The following is a 19130-nucleotide window of genomic DNA, read 5'->3' as shown; positions in this document are numbered from 1 at the left end:
GCAGAATGCTTTCGGTATGCACCTGTTACAACGCATTTTTTACAACGCGATACTGTAACAACGCATCTATTACAACGCAGATACTGTTACAACTCATGTTTTTACAACGCATTTTTTTACAACGCAGGTACCTTTACAACGCATACCATTATAACGTAAGTATTGGTAAGTATATAATTATATTTTAAATGTTATATGTTTGGGGTTAAGGGGTATTTTTAGGGTTCAGGGTCAGTTTTTAGTTTTTGGGTAAAGGGGTATTTTTAGGGTTCAGGGTCAGTTTTTAGTTTTTGGGTAAAGGGGTATTTTTAGGGTTCAGGGTCAGTTTTCAGTTTTTGGGTAAAGGGGTATTTTTAGGGTTCAGGGTCAGTTTTTAGTTTTTGGGTAAAGGGGTATTTTTAGGGTTCAGGGTCAGTTTTCAGTTTTTGGGTAAAGGGGTATTTTTAGGGTTCAGGGTCAGTTTTCAGTTTTTGGGTAAAGGGGTATTTTTAGGGTTCAGGGTCAGTTTTCAGTTTTTGGGTAAAGGGGTATTTTTAGGGTTCAGGGTCAGTTTTCAGTTTTTGGGTAAAGGGGTATTTTTAGGGTTCAGGGTCAGTTTTCAGTTTTTGGGTAAAGGGGTATTTTTAGCGTTCAGGGTCAGTTTTTAGTTTTTGGGTAAAGGGGTATTTTTAGGGTTCAGGGTCAGTTTTCAGTTTTTGGGTAAAGGGGTATTTTTAGGGTTCAGGGTCAGTTTTTAGTTTTTGGGTAAAGGGGTATTTTTAGGGTTCAGGGTCAGTTTTTAGTTTTTGGGGTACAGGGGTACAGGGTAAACATAAATTAAAATTAATTTTAGATTAAATTAATTAATTGAAATTAAATTAAATTAAATTACATTAAATTATTTTTGGGGTTGAGGGTCAGTTTTGAGTTTTTGGGGTACAGGGGTACAGGGTAATAATAAAGTAAAATTAATTTTAATGTATTAAAATATTAAATTAAATTAATTATTAGGAATTACATTAAATTAAATTACTTTAATTTATGTTTGGGGTTGAGGGTCAGTTTTGAGTTTTTGGGGTACAGGGGTACAGGGTAAAAATAAAGTAAAATTAATTTTAAATTAAATTATTTAATTGAAATTAAATTAAATTAAATTACATTAAATTATATTTTAGAAAATTAATTTACGATTATAATATTAATATTAATATATACTTACCAATACTTACGTTGTAATGGTATGCGTTGTAAAGGTACCTGCGTTGTAAAAAAATGCGTTGTAAATACATGAGTTGTAACAGTATCCGCGTTGTAAAAGATGCGTTGTAACGGTATGCGTTGTTACAGTCCGCGTTGTAACATCATATATCCATGCTTTCACCACAGTGAAGTCACCCAATGGCTGACGCTTGCTGTCCCATTGTCTTAAGTTGTAGAGGGTTCACCAGACCAACAGACCAATGAATGACGAGAGCTAACTGAAAGCCACTGGATATATGAAATAAATGTGTATATATTGATAGAGGGTCACATTCTACCATTTAATCATCAGAAAGGGCATTTTTATCGACCTTGGTAGGATGAAGGTCTGATGTGGGCCCTACTTGACAAAATCTGAAAATATGCTAAAATGAGCCATTTTCTCCATATACAATCAGCAAATGAAATCCCACGGATCCTCTGAATCCCGGGTTTTTAGGCCCAAGCCAAAGGCCAAAGGCCACCACCTTATGTTAACAAAATCCACTGGGCCTAAATAATTATAAACATTCATTTCTGTTGCACTGAAAACAACAAGGAAAATTGGGCCATCACAGAGTACAGTCATTTTCCACAGCTTGAAGACCAAGGCACACACACATACACAGACCCAGCCGGTAAAAGTTCGCACATCTTGGACTCTTGCTGAAATATTGTTTTGAAAGATAGCTTGCACGAAATAAAAGCCAAAGCACCTGTTGTAAGTTCCGCTCTCACATATAATTTTAGAGATATGTACGTGGCAGGATGTTCTTTGTTTATGTCTTGCGCGTCGAGCATGGCCAACGGACCGCTGAGCCACCTGACTATTTCCCGCGTCCTAGGACATGCGGTCAGAATACAACCATGGTTCTGCATTTCCAAGTATATCAGACCCAACTGGCCAATTTCAAGGCAGAACTTGCTGCTGTGTCCATCACAAGAGTGAGTTCTCCGGCTGGCCGTTTATCTGAATTGTGACTGTCAAGCCTACTCTATCAGGTGATGCCCTCCCAAGCTAGATAATATCTTTGCCTTTTTAAATCTCTGACTATACTCGGTATTTTTGATCCACACCCAATTCCTTGCATTTAAGGTTTCTTTAAATAACTAGATCCTGTTTGGAAAGTCTACCTAGTTAGGTGCCTTATGGCACTGAATTTTTAGAGAAATGTGTCTTTTCATTCCTTAAGTAATTTCATTTGTGCGTTTTTTTAATAATACTGGCCCCTCACATTCTGGGTCTCTTTAAAATGCTTAACCTGCATGAATAGTTCTCTTCAGGAAGGCTTGTCTCAAATTCCCTATATTTTCATAGAATGTATACTGTGTCTTTCTGAGTCTCTAGCGGATTTAAATGTGATTTTTAATAGATCCACACTTCAGCCTGCCTTATAGTTCTCATCAGGAAGGCTTGCTTCTAGGCACTAGAATTTTATGACAAATGTACTCTATGGCTTTGAATATCTAGCCATTTTCAATTATGCCTTTTAAAAGATACTCATTTCAGCTTGCCTTGCAACTGCAACATTTATCAGCATTTGTCATCCAGCACTTACTCCCGACAGAGTGAAGTCAGGATTTCTTAAATGGCTTTTTACTTAATAGTATGAAATGATATGCATTTATTTCTTTGCTAAAAATACGCATTTATTGGTCCACTTGTGAATTAATAATAAACGTGCCACTTCAGCATGAGTTTTCGTCACTTCATATCTTTGTTCCATGTCTCTCAGTGAAGTGTTCCGCCGGTCGCCTGTGACTCACAGTCGACATGACCCCACCCAAAAGGGGCTCGAGTTTCCCCTTTGTCAGCTGGCGACCACCGAAATTCATCATACCTCCATTCAGCGGTGGATCTGGTGCACATCCACGAGCTGCCTTGAGGGTCCCACCTCCACCTATTGCAGACCTCTGGTAAGACAAGGAATTTTTTGTTTTTCCCTTGAATTTCCTTGGTCTTTGCTTCATGGGTGTTTGGCGGACTCTTTTGGTCTGGTCTGGCTGAGCAACTGACCCTCTGTGGCACTATCTCTGGTCACGATTGAAACCCTCTTTTCTTTGAGTGGTCACGAGTTGGTACTTCCTTGTCAGATACCACTGTCAGCATTTCGTGTACATGTCGGTTACGAATAACAGTCACTTTTCCTATGCATCTTGTGGCTTCGGGCACCGTGGTTTTCCTGTTTGCCCTGCCGGTTCCAGAAGGGATGGTTCTAGGTTACAAAGGTTCTAGATTTATGTTCCCCCAAGCACTTCAGGTCTGTGCACGGGGTTTGAGTTCAATTCTCTGACGGTTCTAGATTTATGTTCCCTCAAGCACTTCAGGTCTGTGGAAGCGGTCGGAGTTCAATTCTCTGACTGTTCTAGATTTAGGTTCCCCCAAGCACTTCAGGTCTGTGCATGGAGTCGGAGTCCAATTCTCTGACGGTTCTAGATTTATGCTCCCCCAAGCACTTCAGGTCTGTGCACGGGGTCAGAGTTCAATTCTCTGACGGTTCTAGATTTATGTTCCCCCAAGCAGTTCAACTCTGCGCACGGGGTCGGAGTTCAATTCTCCGAGGGTTCTAGATTTATATTCCATCTTCATATTCCTTGCTGCCTATTCTTCTCTCTCTCGCCGTTCTTTTGTCACCTTCTGCCACCTGGTTCCTGCCTGTGCCTTTCCTCACAGGCCTGCCTCCACGCCTTCTTCCAGGAGGGCTGCCTTCACGTCCTTCACTCTTTTTCTTTCTTTTCCTCACGATATATCCTTGCAAGGTTTGGGTGTCATTCTCTATTTTTCTGTTCCACTTTTTATTCAGCATCACTGACTGCCTTTGTCAGCTCGTCCTGTGCTCGCACAGAAAGAGGAAGTCACTTGTGCTATTTGCAGAACACACACTTTCCTCTGTCTCTCCCCCTTTCTTTCTTGATCACACCTCCCACCCCCCGGCTTTTTGCCTCTCACGGTTCCTGTGGTACACTTTGGTTCTCAGACTTCTTTCATGCTGCTCCACCGTGTTTAGTGAGATTTATTATCTAGGTCTTTATTACTATACTTTCATTTTTCTTAATGCATCTTTTTTGTATCATTTTGATTTTCTTTTAAATGCATTGTCTTGGTTAATATTTGTCGTCTGCCGTTGCCTTGCTCTGCACAATAATTGTGCTTTGAAGTTGCCTCTTTGTGCTTATAATAACATAGCGCCTCATGTCTACTTGCCACTTCTTTGGCCTTGTCCTGCACCACCTCCCACACCTGCCCAGTGTCCTTCACGTCCTTCCCTTTCCCACTGCTGTCTAGGTTGTATGATGACTGCACTCTCCATTTCTTTATTGCAGCCCTGCTAGGTAGGTAGCTAGCCGTCTAAAGACACGCACTGTCCTTGCATCTCATTGCCACTGAAATAACAAATGGTTTTTGCCTATCATTTGCCACAGCAACTGGTAGCTAAAAGGGGAGACAAGTATTCAAGTATTCATCCTGGTCCCTTGACGTCCTCATCACATCCTCTATATCCGTGATGTCCAACACCCCCACGTATTATCAATTAAGACTAAAACTCACTCTCATTGTTCTTGATGCCATAAGAGACAAACTTATAAAAGATCTGTATCCCAACTTTCCCAGAAATTAGGTGGGGTAAAAAATAGACAGGGTGCGCCAACACTGTCTTACAGTAAAAAATCCCCACAGGATTACATTGTACCACAACACATATTAGTATCCCTATGAATAGGATACTGAGTTCTACTGTATATAAAATACCCACTGGCTTTCACATATATTTTATCTTAAAAATTGAAAGTTGGGAAAGGCTGATAATTCTATCAAACTTGTGAAGGAAATACCCACTTCAGTCTAAGATTGCCTATGCCTGCTTTGGTGGCCAGCTCCACTTCCCTGGTTGCACCCTTGTACAGGATCAAGAATTACAGGACAATATATACATCCGCGTCATTAAGGGTATTACATTGTCAATAATGCATGTGTGGCCTCCTTCAGCCCTCTATCTAAGCATCTCTGGCTGTAGCTATAATTGCTTCTGGTACTTTAAAAGTGTCTCTTTCTCTCTCCTTTGCATTGCCCTTGTTCTAGAACAGGGGTCTCCAATCTTTTCTGTAATAAAAGCGTCTTATGTTCAATGAAAATTATCCAGAGCTACTAATATTATTAGTGTTGTAAAATGTACTACTTCAGACAAGATTACCAGTAGTGATCACCTCACAGCATCTATCAGGGTTGCCAGCAGTAATATAAACATTTTTTTTAAAGGGGCGGGGTTTAACATGGAATGCTTCTAGGTAGGTAATAAATAGCAGCTAAAGCTTCAATGCCCCTAGCACCAAGGAAATAATATGAGGAATAAACCTCCCAATGCTGCATGATTCATTACTCAAAAATAAGCTTTACATATATTGGCAAATTCAACAATTTTGTCTTCAAATATCACCATACGCGTTATGAAAATATCCATATTTTTTATATCAAATACATGCTTTTCAATTTTGATTTACATACATTGATTCAACTAAGGGCAAAATAGGTTATAATTTCATAAAGTGAGCGACATATTGGAGAGCTACCAGTAGCTCAAGAGCTACTGGTTGGAGAAGATTGTTGCAATTTCAAGGCAGTGGTGGTTGACATGAGCATGTAGTGTATTTTTCATTGTAGGTTACATTTTGAAAGTATTTCCATTGATTTAAAACATTATTTTTTGCATTTGCATGAGGTTGGTTTGCACTCCAGAAATGTGCCTTTAAATGCCAAGAGTTTGCTAAAGCTCATTATTTAATGTTAAAAGGGTTCTTCTACCATATAAATGAGGAAGTTATTTTTCTCTATCATTTGCACATCTATTTTGTCATAAATTTGCAAAAGCACGCCCTAAAATTAAGCTCCCTTGGTTAAGTGCCCCAGGACCATGATATTTCACCCTTTCATTGCATTTGTATGTACTTTTTTTTTTTTAGTCCTCATTTCACCATTGGCATCTGCAAGTGATTACTTACAACCCGATTCTATCCTGGGCGCCCAGGGCTGATGTTTTTTCTTTCACCTGTAGCCGGCCCGGCCTGCCCCTTTGTCCGAGGCATGGTGTAATCATAGCATCCTTCCATAACTTGCATATCTCTCTGCGGGCGATAAGAATTAAACTAAAAAATAAAGCCACTTGTGTCACCCTTAACCCACTGATAAGTTCAGTATCCAAACCAAACTCTAACTATATTCAGACTTAGTTTAGCTTTAAAAATACTCTCCATAGCCTTCTCTACATTATCCCAGAAAGGACCCAAGATAGGACAATCATAGAAGATGTGGATGTCATCCGCTTCAACTAGTCCACATCTAGGGCACAAAGGGGGGGGGGGTTCAGGAACTTCGCCATTTTTTGGGGTGTATAGTAGAGCCTAATAATAACATAGAAGTGATTTTTCTTAAGAGAGGCAGACCTAACACATTTATACCAAATTTGGGGAGTTGTATCGTAAAGAGTAACTGAGGCATCCTCCAGCCTAGAGGAATTCCACACTTGATGTAATGGGGGGGGCTGTAGTTCCTTTGCCTCAAGAATATTTCTATACCAGAATCCTGCTCCTCTCTTCCTAGAGCCAGGGGATTGGAGAGCAAACTCCATGTCCCAGTTACCGCCCATGTTCTCCTTCTCAGCTGAAAGCCAGGAACAGAGTTGAGTATATTTGAATCTGGAGAAAGAGTCCCCAATCTTTGATCTCAACACCTCCCACGGGAGGACCCCCTCTGATGTCACTAGGTCCGACCATACTGTTATCCCTGCTCTCCTAATGGGAAAAGAAAGACTATCCCTAAGGCATATCTGTAGGCCTGGAGACTCCCAAATTGGGGCGAAGTCGGAGTAGTATTTTATACCCCATCTTCCTTTGACTCCATTCCATACTAAGAGAGCGAGTTTTAATACCTTGAGACATACCATTTTGTAGAATTTTGGTGCCCTTAACTTTTACAGAAAGCCAGTACCGCCCCCCTCTTGGTCAACCATTATATTCAAAATCTGCCCCCAGTTGGAATCGTCGGGGCTGGTGAGGAGGCATCGGATATTTTTCAGCTGAAAGGAAAATGCATACCAAAGGACAGCCGGTAGCGCAAGTCCCCCCTTTAAACATTTTCTTTTTAGCTTTTTCCAGGATAGCCTGGAGTTTTTATTTGCCCAGATGAAACTGCCTATTTTACCCTGGATTTTCCCCAAGATTTTATCAGGAAAAATCAGAGGTATCGTACTGAAAAAGTATGTCAACTTAGGCAAAATTACCATCTTGACCAAGTTGACGCGGCCATATATTGTCAGAGGGAAGTTCTGCCATCTCGAAAAAAGATGAGCAATGTCCTTAACTTCCTTCTTTATGTTAGTCTGCGCTATACTATTAAGATCTTGTGTTATTATTATCCCCAGATACCTAAACTGACTGCTTCGAACTCCCTCCCAGTTATCAACCCCCCAGCACATTACTCCAATATTGGAATTGTTGATCAGATAGCCAGAATACAAGCCAAAATCAGTCATTACCTCCTCCACTCTAGGGAACACCTCGGCCGTATTACTGGTGTAGACCAAAATCATCAGCATATAAGCCCAACTTACAACTGTAGTCCTTAACTCTAAAGGGTGTGATCAGATTGTCGATCCTAAGCGCCTGCGCCAAAGGCTCGATATAAAGATCGAACAGGAGGGGCGAGTTCGGGCACCCCTGCCTAGTTCCCCTTTTTATGTTGAAACACGGTGTCAGGGAACCATTTAATAGTATCGCAGCGGAAGCACCCTCATAACACCCTCTCAAAGTTTGTATAAAAGTTGTGCCAAAACCCATAGTTCTCAATACTTCCCATAGAAAGCCCCAGTTGACACGGTCGAAGGCCTTCACAGCCTCATACACAGCCACTGCCAAGGCCTTCGACCGTGCCACTGCTAAATCTATGCTACCAATCAATTGGAGTGTCAACTCTTGAATATATCTTTCATTTACAAAGCCTTTCTGGTCCGAAAAAATGAGTTGTGGGGCCAGCTTAGCCAATCTCCCTGCCAAAACGCTGTTAAAGATCTTGTAATCCTTGTTTAGCAGGGAGATAGGCCTAAAGGAATCTGCCTTAAGAGGGTCCTTCCCTGGTTTTAATATAAGCACTATTGTGGACTCCTTCCATTATGGTGGAGCCCTACCCTCTGGGCTGTAAACATAATTAAAGAGTTCACAAAGCCTTGGGGTCAACACATCCTGAAACACTTTATATACCTCACCAGGAAGAGAATCTGGCCCTGCCGCTTTGTTGTTCTTTATTTTTTTAATTTAAGATCTAATTTCTTCCTCCATAAAGGGGTTATTCAGCATATCTAGGCCTTCATCTGTTAAACTAGGTAAAGCCTTGCTCTCCAAGCATTTTAAGGTATTAACAGAGCTTGGAGACGGCCCCTCCTCGTATAGTTTAGAGAACAGGGAAAGCAAATGTTTTTCCATATCCTCCTGGTCATAGGATATGGTTCCCTGATCATCTATGATTAAACTATTTATATTGTTCCTCACTCGGTCTGCTCTGATCTTACGAGCCAGAATTGCCCCGTCTTTTTCGCGATATTCATAGTTCTCCATGCCATGTACAGCCCATTGTGCCTTGATTTTTAAATCTAACATCCCTCTATATTCTGAGCGGAGGAGTTCCAGATCAGCTAGCACCTTTGGCAAGTTATCTAATTGAGTGCTCAGTCTTGTGGTCTCTAGAGAAGAGATTTTATCTTCCAGTTTTCTAAATTTCAGTGCCTCCTCCCTATTATTTGAGCTTGTCAGGCTATGGAGCTGTCCTCGAGTGTGGGCCTTATATGCTTCCTAAACAATCTCAGGTGGAGTGACTATGTCCTGATTATATAACATTGCCCTTTTCAGAGTCCATTTAGATGTTGAAATACCCGAGCCCTGCCAATCAAAAGTGTAAACGTAATAGGGGCGTGATCTGATAACATGCTTGGAAGTATTTTAGTATTGACCAGAGTCTCTAAACATGTCCTATCCACTAGGATATAGTCCAATCTTAACGCATGGCCATGTTTTTTACTAAAATAGGTGAAGCCCGGGATCGCCCCCCTCTTGGCCTTCCAAGCATCTATTAGGCCTAGCTCATGAATCATATTGGTCATGGCGCGGCGGGATCGCGGAGCAGCAATATGCTGACTATAATTAGATCGATCCTGTCGAGGGTCAAGAAGGACGTTAAAGTCACCCCCTATAACTACAGGAGAAGTGACCTCCACCAATTTGGACTGGACTCTGAGCAGACAAGCAGGATCATCTGTATTGGGCCCGTAATAAGTTACAATTGCCTGTTCGCTTCCATTAAAGTCAACCTGCGCAAAGACCCATCTTCCTGACTGATATGTTGATATTGACTTTATGGATTCTCCAGTCCCAATCTTAATCAGAATTATTCACGTCATCAGCCTCATGGCGGTGTAAGCTGCGCAGACCTAGCAGATACGTTCGCGATTCTGGAAGAGAACCACACCCAGAGAAACGTGCTTTTTAGTCTACGCTAGCCTTTGGTATGCCAAGTGAGCCCACTACGCTAAAGATTTGGGGGGGAGGGGGCACGTACGCGCTGTTTTCGTAATCTTCCCTACTGACTGTACTATCATGGTTGCGTCCACTGTCCACTTCACTCAATAGACCATCAGTATATGTTGACATGTACATGTCTGTGCTCTGCATACTCAAGTCTGTCCGGCACATCCCCTGAACACTTTGCATTGTATACTTTTATAATCGAGAATCACTTGCCACCTTTGCACATACTTTGCTCTAAGCATGGGCGAATTTTGCGAATCTCGTGTTCGCGAATTTTGCGGATTTGCGAACTCGCAATCCGCAAAATCCGCGAATTCCCGCGAATTTGCGGATTTTTTTTTTTTGTGTTCGCCCGTGTTTCTGCCAGTTCGCGAGGGTTTTTACAATTTCGCAATTTGCGAACTTACCTGTCGGGTCGCAAGTTTTGCGAACTTGTTGTTTCTACATGTCCAGCCTGTTTGGGACACTCTTCTTCATCACTGCCACTCTCTGTCACCACTGCCACTCTCTGACTACTCATGCCACCCTCTGGCCCACCCATGCCACCCTCTGTTTCATCACCACACCCTCTGGTTGTCCAGTGTACATTATTTTCGGCAAAGCAAAGCACACCTTCCCTGCCTCAAGTGACCTGAATTAATTTGGGGCTGATTAATGTGTCACAGAATATTTTTTTAGCTGGCACCTGCTTCCTTAGTGCTTCCTGATTAGTGATCTTTTGCACTTGCTAAGTGCTTTCATTGTTGCAAAATTAGTTACAACACCTGCCCTGCCCCAACTGACAATAATGAATTAGGGGCTGATTAATGGATTTTAACTTCCAGCCTGGCTCCTGCTTGTCTCCCTTAGCTGTAATTCAGGACCTTTGTGGCATATGTGTAACTATTCTGAGGTTCAGAGCAGGGTCACATAATATTTGCAACTGGCAACTGAACTCTGGAGGGGCCCCTCAGGAAGCACTACAGGAAATGGCTACTAATGATGAGCCTGAACTTTTGAACCTGGTAAGTAGTTTCAGTTTTGCTAAGATCGTATTTCTGCAATTTAGCACTTATTCGCGGGGCGCGAAGTTGTACTGGGAAGCCGCGAACTCACGCGAACAGTGCGAGCAGTGTGAGCAAAATCCGCTGCTCGCGGATTTGCGGATTTTGCGGGAGATTCGCGAATCTCGCGGATTGCGAATTTCCCGAAAATCCGCAAAATCCGCGAGCGAAACGGATTTTCCGCCCATGCTTACTTTGCTCCCATCTCTCCCCACATTCTGCATTGTGTGGCAGAGGTGCCATGCCATGTTTGGTTTGTGTACATGGCTAGCCACGGTTCCACAATACGTAGTGTTGTTGTATCTGCTAGGTGTGCATGTTGTTTGTCATATTGCATGTCATTATATAAGGTAGCGCCTTTATTCACGAGCAGTAGTTTCTCCCATTTACATATCGCTGTCTCAAAGAGGATACAGAACTTTTTCTCACAGGTGAAAAGTGCAACCACAATGGCAGTCATTCATTACTATGCAAGAATGTCCAACTGCACAACGCCTCTAAGCTTACAGCCCCAATCTTGCATGCTTTCTTAAAAGCATGCCAACTCCCACAATCAGACCAAAATTCACACAGCTTTCTTAATAACATGGACTGCTACGCAATGTGAGATGGCATACTGTATGTCCTTAATGTTTCAAACCAAGTAACTTCCTGTGACAAAGTCTATTCCAAGACAAAGAGGGGGAGTCCCTATTTTCCAAAACTTGGAAGCATAGTGATAATACCGCCCTTAGTGAACGTCCAAGCCCATAAATTCAAAAACCACAATGTTATCACTTTCATTTAACCCTTTCCATGCGGCCGCGATTCCCCTGGTGTGCTGTAAACAGCACGAACAGGGGCGGGCCGTGACGAACCCCAGCCGTCATCAGCACACGAGCACTGTAGTGCATGACGGCTGGGGTTCGTCATCAGCATGGAAGGGGTTAAGTAAGATACTCAAAAAACAATATCCAATAGTAATTTTTTTTTTTTTAAGTTTTTTTACAATATATTCAATATAAAACAATACATTCAATCATAATTTTAGTGCCTTTAAAATACAGTATAAAATTCACATGAAGAGCAGTTAAAAAAACTTTTTTTAAAAGTTGTCGACGCAGCGTTTCGGTTTTATTATTGCACCTTCATCAGGACATAGCTCTAGTCAAACAGAAACATACAATTAGAAACATACAGTGATTTACTTCTTTTCTTTTTAAACATTGTTTATCCAGTAAACAAGTTAGACCATCAGGGACCTTTAAACAATTGACAGAATACATTTGGGGCACTATTTTTTGTATAATGTAAACATATGGTTTTCTGGGGTTGAATCGTCAAAGGAGGGGATATTATCACTAAAGATAGACTAGAAGGAAAAGTGCTTGGGAATTGCACATCAAGGTACCTGTAAATATAGTACTTGCATACCTTGATATTTACAGGAATGAATTATCCTCCTCTTATAATCAATTTGAGGTAATTTTCATCACCATAACATCCGTTATGAAAACATGTGCTACTTGCTTCTGCTTAATGCACTGTCGAAAAAGGGGTCACATATTAGAATATCGTTGGACTCCTATTGTTTGTAGAGTTTAAATTAAAAAATATTGACCATTGTTACCTTTAAATATAAATTTATTCTTATATCAAAGAGTTGAGGGAGCCACCGTTCTTTATTGATTATGGGATAAAGCTTTTAGACAGAAGAAGGAGAGGTGTTTACTATTTGTTTATAAACATCCTGACGCTAATTCGTTTTAGCAAGGGGGGATACATAAATCTCACTCACCCTTAATTGTGGAGAAACGTAGCAACATGTAACTGGATGCTCGTGACAATGGCGTTATAAATTGCAATATTGGTAATTGTCTCGTTCTGTTCCAAAAGTCTTTATTAAATGCAGAGTATTTCGTTCTCCAAAACTATAATATATAGTTCAGAATATGCAACATCTTCCTAAGGTTAATGATAAAATTGCTAGTATTCAGTTGTTGTTCATAGAGGATTTCTATTGAAATCTGAGCCTTTTTTGTCTTTAGTACTATGAACCAAAATATACAGATGATGTATTCGATACTCTATACAAATAGGTCAACTATTCTTGGATTTTAAATGCCCGACGTTTCTTAGGCAGAAAAACTTGGCTATAAGTGATTTACGATGTGACAGCATTACTAAAATATAAGGAGAAATGAATATTGCTACATAGATACGATTAATAAAAAGTCTCAGGCTTATTTGTTTCCTTCAGGAGAAGGATTTACAGACGTATTGTCCATTAGCCTGTGTGCTTGTCCTATTTACTGACCATGACTCAATATTACCCGTTATGTAGTTCAGAAACAATCTGCTTTCTGAGCGATACCATACTTCCTGTTACTACCACATCAATAATGATATCGCGCTATAATAATAGTGCTACTTCTATTTAAACTTAAAAAGAAAAAAGTCCCTAAGTTTCAGGAAATCCCTTTTGTCGAGGTATCCTTTTTCACCACTAGCACAGTGATGCCTAGCTTGACTCAAATAACAACCCTATAGTCAAAAAACAATAGCGAAAACTCAACTGACCAATAGCTGAGCGTTAATTTTGTCGGGTACTCGTGTCATCTACAAGTCCTGTGGCATTACAAAAAACAATCTTATGTGCATGTATCATAAAAACAATGGTTTATTAAAAATTAATTTTTCATTACAGTACATAAGAATCAATAAAGCACAAATTTACAAACAGTTACATTAAAAACCAAAAGTCGACGCGGCGTTTCGGTGTTGTGAAAGGATTTGCACACCTTCTTCAGGACGGTTTTTAAAATCACTAAAAAAAGACTCAAATTCCGAGTGAGGCTGATAATAGCCAGCTATCTATACCAACTATTCCTTATACCTTTAGTTGTATGCTCTGTTGGTTATTACAAATTATCTCCACCTTGATCCAAGTGTTTATATGAACTGGATAGGTTCGCTGTACCAGGGATGACCACCGTATGGGTAATGCAATCACCTATACACATTTGCTTAAAATAGGTTTCTTAGGGCCCCCTCATGGGATCTGGAGAAGCTATATATATGTTCTCCAATTGGCAGCGTTTTGCTTCGTGCTTCCTTGTGTTGGTTTATCTCATTAAAAACCAGCGGCCTCCCTGTCATCCCTTCCTGGTGCAGCGATATTTTTTGACCTACAATTAATGAAGGATTTTAACTTATGCTTTGTACTAACGTGCTTGACGTGCTCTCCCTTCATGACATGTGCACAATTCGAGCAGTTGCCACATGGAAACGTTCCTGTGGGTAAAGGGGCATTGTTGATACTGGCTTGTGTTCTGGTTTCTTCTTCCCTATAGGTATGTACTAGTTTGTTCCTTATTGTCTGATTACGCCTGAAAGCAACCTTGGGTTTGGGGAGTTTGTCTTTATTTTTGTTTGTGACCAAATGCCAATTTCTGTTTATAATATTTTTAATTTTCATGCTAATCGAACTGTAGTTAGTGACAAAGATTAGTGGTTTCTCTTTTTGTTTCTCCTTGTTTTTATTCTGGAATAGGTTGTCTCTATTGAAATACTTCGCTCTCTTGTATGCATGTTTCACCATGCATTTAGGATAACCTCTCTCAATAAATTTGTCAGTGAGTATTTTGGAGTGTTTCTCAAAATCTTTGGTCTGTGTACAATTACGTTTAAGTCTGAGAAATTGTCCGAATGGGATGTTATGCCGCTGGCAAGGAGGATTTTGGCTTGTATAATGCAACATAGTGTTGCGATCTGTTTTTTTGGTGAAAAGTTCCACTTCCAATAATCCTTCCTCATGTTTAATAATTATACCCAGAAATTCACAGTGATTTTTATTATAGGTAGAGGTGAATCTCAGATTGGTGTCTCCAAGGTTTAACCACGATATGAATTTATTTAATGTATCTACTGGTCCAGTCCAAATAAAAAAAACATCGTCAATATATCGTGACCAATGTGAGATGTTTTCAAAAAAAGGTGCCAACGGGTTAAAAATATGATTGTCCTCAAACTCAGCTACGTAAAAACAGGCCAGACTGGGAGCACAGGTTGCTCCCATGCTCGTGCCCTTCACTTGTTTAAAAAATTCTTTATTGAACATGAATATATTATTTTTAAAACTACAGTCACACAGTCAATATTAAAAACTTCATGTGAATTAAGATCTCTGTCTCCAGTGTTAAGAAGGGATTCTATCATTTCTATTGTGCTGTCCTGTGGAATGTTTGTGTAAAGTGCCTCAATGTCGAGGGTAACTAATAATTGAGTATTGGTATTAAAAGATAGTCCTTCCACTTTTTGGATAATTGCTGCCGTATCTTTCATGTAGGCCTTTTGAGCAACAACATAGGGCTGCAGAAAAATATCAGCATATTTACTTAAGGGCTCGGTGAGTGAACCAATGCTAGAAACTATGGGCCTCATTGGGGGGTTCCCTAGATCTTTGTGCACTTTGGGTAACCCGTACAGTGCTGGCACAATTGGATTTTCATTATATAAAAATTTGTATTCATTTTCACATATTACCTCATCTTCCTTGGCTAGATCTAACATCCTTTTGACAGTATATTTCAGTTGTAACCAATCATTTCTGTTCACTTTTTGGTAGTGCTCCATATTGGCTAAAAGAGAGGTCATTTTATCATTAAATTGATCTGTGGACATTATGGGTTTGAACATTCACTAAGGGCGGTATTATCACGATACTTCCAAGTTTTGGAAAATAGGGACTCCCCCTCTTTGACTTGATACTACTCTTTGTCCCTGATTGGTTCTGTAAGGAGACCTCCCTTATTTCTTTGCCAAAGTCTATTCCAACCCACACAAAGTAACACCCAAAGTTCAATTTGGCCTTCAACACCTACTTTGAAAACAGATTTCATTAAACTGAGCAAACTGAAAGCTCTTTTGTTTCAAACGGAGGTGTCCCTCACTTCTGCAAATGAAATTTGTCGACTGCAGATAGCACGAACTTCAAGTAAAATACAGTCCCGTTTAAATACAAACCTCCCATTACTCTTGTGAATTGTTACACAATTTTCAACACATGTGACACTCAAGTTCAAGCACACTTGTTTAACACTGTCTCCTCCGGCTATGTCACAGGCTTTCAAACTGTTTATGGTATAGTATCAGACTTCAATCATTCGATCATCTCTGGAATAACATGAACAGTGCCCATAATTCTCGCTCTCTTTGTGGCCATCCTACTACTATTTTTGCTTGTAAAAAATGTCTGCGCTCTCTGTGGTAACAAGCATGTCTAACATAATACGCCTCTATGCGAAGCTACATCAATACCATGAATAAATGCAACAACTTTTCGGATGCCTGCCTCTATCTATTATCGGAGCCAGCTACAACATGACATTTATTTACACATATGCAATCTGCGTGCAATCATCTTTTTATTGAAAAACTTGCCCATTCGACTAGCGAATGGATCTATGCCTTGCCAGCATCCCAACAATTGATCCCGATATCCAGCAGGTAATGCATCTTGAAAACCATAAACTTGATTGTTCGGGCAGTGGAGAAATGGCAGATGCAACGGCAAAAGTAGTTCTGGCAGAATTGAATTTCTGCACAGCAGCGAAAGATCTCCTGCAACATCGCAGATTGCCTGCCAATTCAAATTACCGCTCCAACATTCAAGGAACATTACTGTCCTTTTGAGGATATGATTTGGATTGCTTCGCTTTTCTCACACGATGGCAACGATCACCTCATGGAACATTACGCATTTCACACCTCTGAAAACTTCCGAACTGCAATATCCAAGACTTGTAAAAAATTTACGTTATTCTTGGATTGATTTTTTCCAACTTTTTTTTACTTTTCCCATACATTTGTTTTAATATACTTCAATTGAACTATTTTCATATAATAATTTTGTAAGTATGCTGAGGCATTTGAACTCATTTATCATTATTGCCCCTTATGTCTCCAGCTTAACCAGGGGTGGGTGATGTAGGCCTATGCAAATAAGCTATTTACTTGCTAAATTAGCTTAAACCTGACATCTATTTTGAAACCATGTCTATTCTTTGTGCACACGTCTCTCTGCCTGCCTGTTATCCACAAAGCCCATTCACACAAACTAGCTCAGCCTCAGCCTCTGCTCACGAGCTGGCAAACAAGATAAAAAAACACGACATTATTTGGGAACTGGTTGGCACAGTGTGGTAATCGTATCCTACTTTTATTTTCATTATAGAATTTAGTCATTCATGTCTAATAACTATTGTTCATGTCACATGGAACTGTAACATGTAATGTGGAATTCTCTGATGCAGGAGCTTAGGTTTGAATACAGCAGAAGCGGTTGAAGTTTGCCTCAGCTCGATGCCTCAGCTCTTGCACAAGAATGTTTTTTTTAAAAGGCTGAAGACAATAATGTATGGTTTGACGAGAAGGGTACCGAATGTTCTTCTGAGAAGCACAATGTTTGTGTTCCTCCTCGAAGTTTTGATGTGGGTAGAACTATTACCAATTCTGATAAGCACCAGAATGAATCTACTGTAGAAGAAATTGCTGACTGTTCTGCTGTTGATAATTTTGTGTTACAAAAAAGGAGTACTAGGGTATCTAAGAAGTTTGATGATTACATTTTGCAATATTTTTTTGTTTGTTTTCTTAAAGGATACATGTGGTAATTGTATCCTACCTTTATTTTCATTGTAGAATTTAGAGTCATTTATGTCTAATAGGTAATTATTATGTCACATGGAACCGTAACATTTAATGTGGAATTTACTGATGCAGAAGCTTACGTTTGAATACAGCAGAAGTGGTTGGAGTTTGCCTCAGCTGGATACCTTAGCCCTTACACCAGTGGGTTCATTTATGGCATTTAAATAAAGACATTTTTTATATAACTTGCAGACTCCATCACTTTATTACACACAGCAACTTTCTTAAACACACCTGATTGCACCAGTTGTCTTCTGTGGCATTGAAACATTCTGCATTATATTCTTCATGATTATTTATTTATTCCTGCTTGCTAAAGCACCGCATTCGAGTCTTCAGACGGGTAGGGGTGAGTAGTTCACTTCCCACTCCCTGTATAGTATAAATGCATGCTAACACTGCTTGCACAGGTATGCTACAGTGGCCAGTATCCAACAGCGCCCACAGCACATCACTTTACAGCAATCAGCTCATGGCGTAGGCTCACGGTTTCATCCCCGAGTCTTCAGACTTGTATTAGTGAGTAGTTTGCTTCCCACTCCTGCCATTGTCTAAACGCATACTAACACCACCTGCACAGATATGCTACAGCTGCCAGTATGTTACAGCACCCAGAGCACATCAGTTTACAGCAGGCAGCTCACGTTTTAGGTGCACGGTTTCATCCCCGAGTGTATCAGCACCTCACCTCAGCACCATATCAATCTGGGCAAAACAGCACTTTCACACTGGTAGGGGTGAATACTTTGCTTCACACTCCCTGTATAGCACACCCTAACCACCTCACAGAGCTCACAGTGCTCCTACCCTCCTCTTTCCTACTTTTTTTAGCCCTTTTTTCTCCTTACTCGCTTCAACAGAATCACAAAACGGCTGGCAACACTTCCTAGTTGCAGCCGTTCGCAGGAAATAGCCAGCAAGCTCGAGCTCGTAACACCTCAGCCAATCGGATGGCATAGTTCCCAATGTCGATATCTGTAAATTCTGATATGTCTCCAAAACTACTGAACGGATTTACATCAAATAAACAGACCAAGACCTTTCTCCCTGCCAAATTTGGGGTAATTCCGTTCACCCATTCAACCTGTAGCCTTGTCTAAAGTTTCCTATGGAAATTGCATGGAGAAAACACGTTTTGGAAGCCCCCTTTTTTCTTGGTCCCCCCTCAACAAATCACCCCCAAACTTTTAACATAGGAGCTGATATGAACAAAGAATAAGTTTTGAAAGTTTCATGAAGATTCATCTAACGACGCCAAAGTTATAAGCAAAATATAAAATGGTCTTATCATGGAAACTTGGTCCTAACTATAACTACATAACTACCTACTGGCGACCTGCCAGTAGGTAGTTTATAAATATATAAATGTATATATATGTGTGTATATATATATATATATATATATATTCACAGAAAAAACCATAGGTTATAGTCGATATATAGTTAGGAATTTGCATTTACAAAACCTTGAAAATTCAATGAAAAAACCATTGGTTTTAGGCCATATATAGTTAGGGATTTGCATTTAGAAAACCTTATTTTACTCGCATAAAACCATTGAAAATCCATATATAGTTAGATGCGCTAACTATATATCGCGCACCCGCA

This window comes from Lissotriton vulgaris, chromosome 9 (assembly GCF_964263255.1).
Source record: "Lissotriton vulgaris chromosome 9, aLisVul1.2, whole genome shotgun sequence".
NCBI lineage: Eukaryota > Metazoa > Chordata > Amphibia > Caudata > Salamandridae > Lissotriton > Lissotriton vulgaris.
This window is presented reverse-complemented; position numbering follows the sequence as displayed.